This window comes from Siphateles boraxobius, unplaced genomic scaffold (genome assembly GCF_051911475.1).
Source record: "Siphateles boraxobius isolate OS27281-9 unplaced genomic scaffold, OSU_SipBor_1 77, whole genome shotgun sequence".
Lineage (NCBI taxonomy): Eukaryota > Metazoa > Chordata > Actinopteri > Cypriniformes > Leuciscidae > Siphateles > Siphateles boraxobius.
The window spans coordinates 18,192,836-18,199,173 of record NW_027509205.1 but is presented as its reverse complement, the minus strand read 5'-3'; the positions used below and the strand labels follow the sequence as shown (position 1 = coordinate 18,199,173).

General features: G+C 41.3%; 1 long non-coding RNA gene across 1 annotated transcript; it reads right to left on the bottom strand.

Annotated features, from left to right (window-relative positions):
* Positions 1–1,080: 1,080 nt before the first annotated feature.
* LOC143725914 (uncharacterized) lies at positions 1,081–1,980 on the bottom strand. Its single transcript, XR_013198363.1, has 2 exons — positions 1,885–1,980; positions 1,081–1,154 (listed from the first exon to the last, which is right to left on the bottom strand). It is a non-coding gene; the product is annotated as an uncharacterized LOC143725914 (long non-coding RNA).
* Positions 1,981–6,338: the final 4,358 nt, after the last annotated feature.

The window sequence follows — 6,338 nt, the reverse complement described above, 5'->3', positions numbered from 1 at the left end:
GAATGTTGGTAACCAGCCAGTTGATGGGGCCCCACTGACTTCCATAGTAAGAAAAAAAAAATACTATGGAAGTCAAAGGGGCCCATCAACTGTGTGTCTAGTTACCAACATTCTTCAAATTAACTTCTTTTGATGTCAGCAGAAGAAAGAAACTGGTTTGAAACAACTTAATGATGACAGAATTTGAATTTTTTAAGGAAACTATCCCGTTAACAGAAATTAACTTTTGGCATATTTGTTTCACATCATTTCTCTCCAGTTTGTCCTCTTGGACATGACACACAGCAACTTGTGCCATTGTTCTGAGCCATGTTATCAGTCTCCTAGGAGCAATGAAAATTATTTCAGCCTCAGCTGATGTGACTTGGATGGCAAGGGTTTTAACTTGATCAAACAGATTCATGTTTAATGTGGACTGTCCATAGTCGTAATGATTTATATACTGTACAAAGTGTATTCTATCCCCCTACACTAACCCTATCACAGATAACTTTCTGCGTTTTCAAACTTAATATGATTTATAAGCTGGTTTCCCAAAAAAAAAAAAAATCCCACAAGGATTTCGGAAATTGCCATTTTTGTGTGGACATTTTGTCTTTGTCCCTACAAAAATGGCAATATACGAAAATCTTGTCCTTGTGGGTATTTTCTTTATTTTATTTTCTTCCTTTTTTGGAAAACGGCTTAGCTAAATCATACTAAGTGATGTTTTTACTAAGTTTCAGTGCTCTATGCGCGCGCGCACACACACACACACACACACACACACACACACACACACACACACACACACACACACACACACACACACACACACACACACACACACACACACTAACGATTATGTTTGCCACTTATCTTGCCATTGTCATACATTAATATTGTAAAAAATGAACTGTCCCCGAATCATTTGACGCGATTTGCCCCTGTATTTTTGTGCACAGAACTATAGATTACTCCCTAGCTTACTGCATCTAGGAGTTTTCCTTCGAGGAGTTGTGCCGCTTCGCACAATCAAATGTAGCTACAGCCTCTCACAAGTTAGAAAGAAAACACAAAGACAACCAGTTTAGCGATGTGTGTTAAAGGTGCAGTGTGTGATTTTTAGCGACATCTAGCGGTTCGGTTGCGAGTTGCACTAAGGGCTCAGCCCACTGCTCACTAGAGGTCTGCTACCCGACCCGAGCCCGACGGTTCCCGAAAAATGTGCGGGTTTCGGGTCGGGTTAATGTTTAATGAACAGCCTCGCGTTCGGGTCGGGTTCGGGTTTAACTAAGAAAGACTAAATAGGCTATATATATTTTGCGTGCCGTGTGCTTTGCCTGCTTGCTGTGTTGTGGTGACCGGCACGCGAGAGAGAGAAAGTACAAACGTGCGCAGATATGCAATATGTGTATATACACAGTCAGACACACAGGCTCTCTCTCCCTCAAATATAATGATAATGATATATATATAGATAGTGGCAGAGTTTGAGGAGTGGGTGAACGTGCCCCTCGGTGAAACCGCAGATGAAGTTACGCAATACACCACCCGCAACCACGACATGGAAGAAGAGCGGGATCTCTTGGGTTGGTGGAAAAACAACAGCGGTGTTTTCCCCTTACTGTCAAAACTGGCCCGTAGTATCCTCAGCATCCCTACAAGTAGCAGCAGCAGCGAGAGGAAATTCAGTGCAGCTGGACTAACTTTCAATCAGAGGAGGACGGCGCTGAAACCTTGCATATTGCAAAAATGGTATTTGCTGTGAGAAACTGAATGGACCTCGGGTTCGGGTCGGGTTCGGGCTTAATATGTAAATGTAATTGTCGGGTCGGGTCGGGTTAAATGATTGCGGGTACGGGCCGGGTTCGGGCTTCAGTTTAAAGCCCGTGCAGACCTCACCTGCTCACCCCTCCCTTTCGAAGAAGCTACGGTGCCTGAAACTGGACAAACATATCGTCGTCTGAGACAGCAGAGAATGGCCAGAGTAAGCCAAGAGTGTTTAACATTGTCACTGTTTCTGTACCACAGTCCACTATAAACCACATCATGGATAAAGTTTACAAAGCCATAGTCAGGTGAGGATCAAGGGTCTTAATATATAATATAATAATAGTAATCAGCTGATTGTCTCACAAACGTAACCAGCACATTTCCCCCCACATTGCATCCCATAATACAGTGATGGAGAAGAACCACATGAAACTATGCAACTATATATTTTTTCTAACAGGGTAGTAAAAGTTTAGCTGGCTAAATATGAGCTTTTACTGTGGCTGAGCTGGTTAAAGCGTAAAGCCTTGTTTAAACTCGACGCGTCCGCATGAGCCCAAAGGTGCGCGCGGCAAAAATGGCATGATTGTAACAGCGCGCGCGCCTCTGCATCCCCTAGACACCATTTACTACACACAATAGGCTTTTTTTCCTCTGAATTTGAAAACTCTTCGCGATCGACAATGCTTCCAAGATCGACTTGTTGACCGCGATCGACGGGTTGGTGATTCCTGTAACGTTATTGTTTTACGGTCAATGACAAGAGTACTAATCAGCTGTCTCACAAACGTGCAGCACATTTATCCCCACATAGCAAAGCCATAACAACAGCGAGGAAGAAGAACTAAGTTACATGAAACAATCCAACTACATATTTTACACCAATGAAAAGGGGAAAAGTCGCTACTCGCGGTGTTTATGGCTAGCTTCTAGCTTTCTGCTTCTTCTCTTTCAAGGTAGTGACGAAACGCGCTCTGTAGTTTGTTCGCGTTCGGAGACTCATTTTCCCTGAAGGGATTTTTTTGACTTCGCCCTTTTGTTGAGCGGCTCATCATTTACTGTGGGCTTGGCGGACGAGGAGCCCTACAATCCCACAGTATCCTTCAAGCCTGAGTCTCTTCACATCATGCCTGCCAAGCCTGAGCCTCTTCACATCATGCCTGCCAAGCCTGAGCCTCTTCACATCATGCCTGCCAAGCCTGAGCCTCTTCACATCATGCCTTCCAAGCCTGAGCCTCTTCACGTCATGCCTGCCAAGACTGAGTCTCTTCACATCATGCCTGCCAGGCCTGAGTCTCTTCACATCATGTCTGCCAAGCCTGAGTCTCTTCACATCATGCCTGCCACGTCTGAGTCCCTTCACACCATGCCTGCTGAGCCAGAGCCTGTTTACGCCATGCCTGCCGAGAGCCTGTGTCTTCGGTCAAGAGGGCCGCCGTGCCTGTGTTGGCACCGGAAGATACAGCACTCATCATAGTTGCCACTGCTATTTTGAGTGTGTGGGCAGTACACACATCAGCTCAAGCCCATGAGCCCTCTGCCAAGATGGCCACCGCCGTTCAAGGATCTCGTTCCAAGATGGTTGCCGCTGTTCCAGGGTCTCGTCCCAAGAGGTGCCTCCCTGGCCCCCTGCAATGCCGGCTCCGCCCACGCTCCACGGTCAGGGTCCGCCATGCTACGGTTCTAGCCCTGTTCCCCTGCACGGGCCTGGTCCACCATCCCTCCCAGACTTCATATTTTGTTTTGTTTCGTTTCATGTAAGGCGTCGGGACCGCCCATAGAGGGGGGGATATATCACGATTTGGTTTTGCTTCATGTCATTCATGTCCCCTGTTCTAGTCATGTGTTCTGTGTTGCCATTGGTTGATCGTTTCATCGTTCACAGGTGTCTCCTGTCTTGTCATTAGTCCTTGTGTATTTAAGCCCTCATGTTTGCCATGTGTCCTTGTCAAGTATTGTTTCCTGTAACTTCTATTGGTAAGCTTTATGTCCATGTTTATGTTTTGAGTTCATGCCATCCTTTGTTTTATGTTTGATCACGTTTGGTAAATAAACTGCACTTGGGTTCTCTACAAACTTGCCTTCAGTGGACTTATACTGTATTATAAATGTTTAGATTTGTGCTACAAGCAATTCGATTTAAACATTTTGAATTTTAGATAGCATTCCTATGCCAAGAAAATTTACCTCTCAAATCTGTGTCATTTACCCCTTACCCCACAGACTATTTCAAGTAAAAAATAATTAATTTAATGTTTAATAGCTTTCTGTAGTGAATATTTCAATGTTCAATTAACTTCACTGGAGTAAAAAATGTGTCTCAACTAGCCCCAATCTTCCCTACAAAACCACTTTTACCTGTCCTGAATATGTCAAGAAAAATATCACAGGCATGTTACAAGTCCTTACAGTTATCAATATTCACCGTAAAAAAAAAAAAGAAGAAGGTGGAAATACAGTTTAAGCCCAGCAAAAATAAAATTCTGGAATTAATCTGAATACTGGTCTCTAGATGCATATGTGGAAAAATCTCACAATGCTTATGTATACAGTATACATGTCATTTTCTATTTGTTATATAAACCACTGTTTGTAAAATCTCCAGAAACAAAGCATGCAGTAAATTTATATGATATTCACATTCATGGCCTGTAGAGATACACATTATGTAAAGTAAACAGGCAGGAGAGAAGTAAAGCGTGCATTCTGGTGGGCGGACGCGCATGTGCGGTGGGAGTTCGGCCTGTCGATAATGAGCGTGGCTATAGAACTACTTCAAAGCTGATGAAAACTGTAGCCTCACAGGCTTAATGTTGGAAATAATGACCTGCAGAGGGCATAATGATGGCAGAGAAACACCTCCCCATGAAATATTCGTTCACTTAAGCTGCACTCTCCTTTGGTCCAATCAGCCTGATTTGAGGAACTTTTTGATGGTCTACTTCATCAGGCCTGTAGGTTACCCACGGATCTGAATCTACAGGGCTGTGCACCTGTAGTCACATTAAAAATATATCTTGATGAAACACTCAAGATTTTCCAGTTATTTACATGTTAGGTCAAATAAATATCCTGCATTAAAGGGTTAGTTCACTAAAAAATAAAAATTATGTCATTAATTACTCGCCCGTCATGTTGTTCCAAGCAAGACTTCCGTTCATCTTCAGAACACAAATGAAGATCTTTAATGAAATCTGAGAGCTTTTTGTCCCTCCATTTACAGCTACGCAACTACCACTTTCATACCCCAAAAAGGTTGTAAAGATATCACAAAAATAATCCATGTGACTCCAGTGGTTTAACTACTGGAATCACACGGCTTACTTTTATTATGTCTTTACTACCTTTCTCGGGTTTGAAAGTGGTAGTTGAGTAGCTGTCAATGGAGGGACAGAAAGCTCTCAGATTTCATTAAAGATCTTCATTTGTGTTCTGAAGATGAACGAACGTCTTACGAGGTTTGGAACAAAACGAGGGTGAGAACCGTAATTAATTACATTCATTTTCATTTTTGGGTGAACTTGTCACTTTTAACAAGTGCCCCAGTGATCCTATATGATGCCATATTATTTGTCTCATATTCTCTATGACTAGACATCCCTCTACAGGCTGTGAGAGGAACATGCACACCTTTATTTAACATCTTGTTGCATCAAATACGTGCTGTATAAATAATTAACCAACAGATGTCAAATGTTATTCTGTTTACAGTCTTGAGAGTATAAGTACAACTATTAGACATGATATTAGTTGGAAAGGAAAAACAGAATGAATCCTATAAAACAACCGGACAATCAAGAACTAACAGAGAAAAGAAACTTATAAAGTAGGCCTAATACCTAAATTATTAACTATTTTTCATAGCTGTATGAAAATTCTTCAAGTATTTCAAATTTTTGTGTTAAAAAAAACAGCATGCTGGTTCGAAACGACATGAGAGTGAGGAGATTATTACATACTTTTCATTCTGATTGAACTACTCTGTTAATGACAGCAACAGGTACATCTCAGCTGTAGTTTGTGATTCATTTACCCCATGGAGAAGTGTTAGATTATAGTGAAGGAGACAAAGAGAACTATACAGCCGCAGGCTTCTATCAGCTAATATCAAAGATTACATCTGAAAATTCAATCAAAAATACGAACACAGCAGTTTTTGCCACCAGAGGGCGAAAGCGCAAAACAATTCCATTCATCATTATTGACTATTACCTCTAGAGAGATATTTGATTTTTTTTTTACTTTACAACACTTGAATTGTTTAATTTAATCTATGCAATATTATATTAATGAACCTTTAATGCATGCTTATTTATTTACTAATATGGTTAATGGTTATGCACACTCTTAATCATTTTATTTATTGTTTTATCAATGTAATACATGCATTCTTATGAGCTCATATTAACCAATAGACAAGAATATATATTTTTTAAATCATTTGCCACACCTCTGGACTCAAGGGCGTAGGTTTGGTTTTGAGATTGGTGGGGACATTCCCAGAAGCTGAGGAATCAGGAAATGAATAGGATAATATTAAGGTTTTTAGTCTATATTGACCATAACAATACGTTAATGAATTC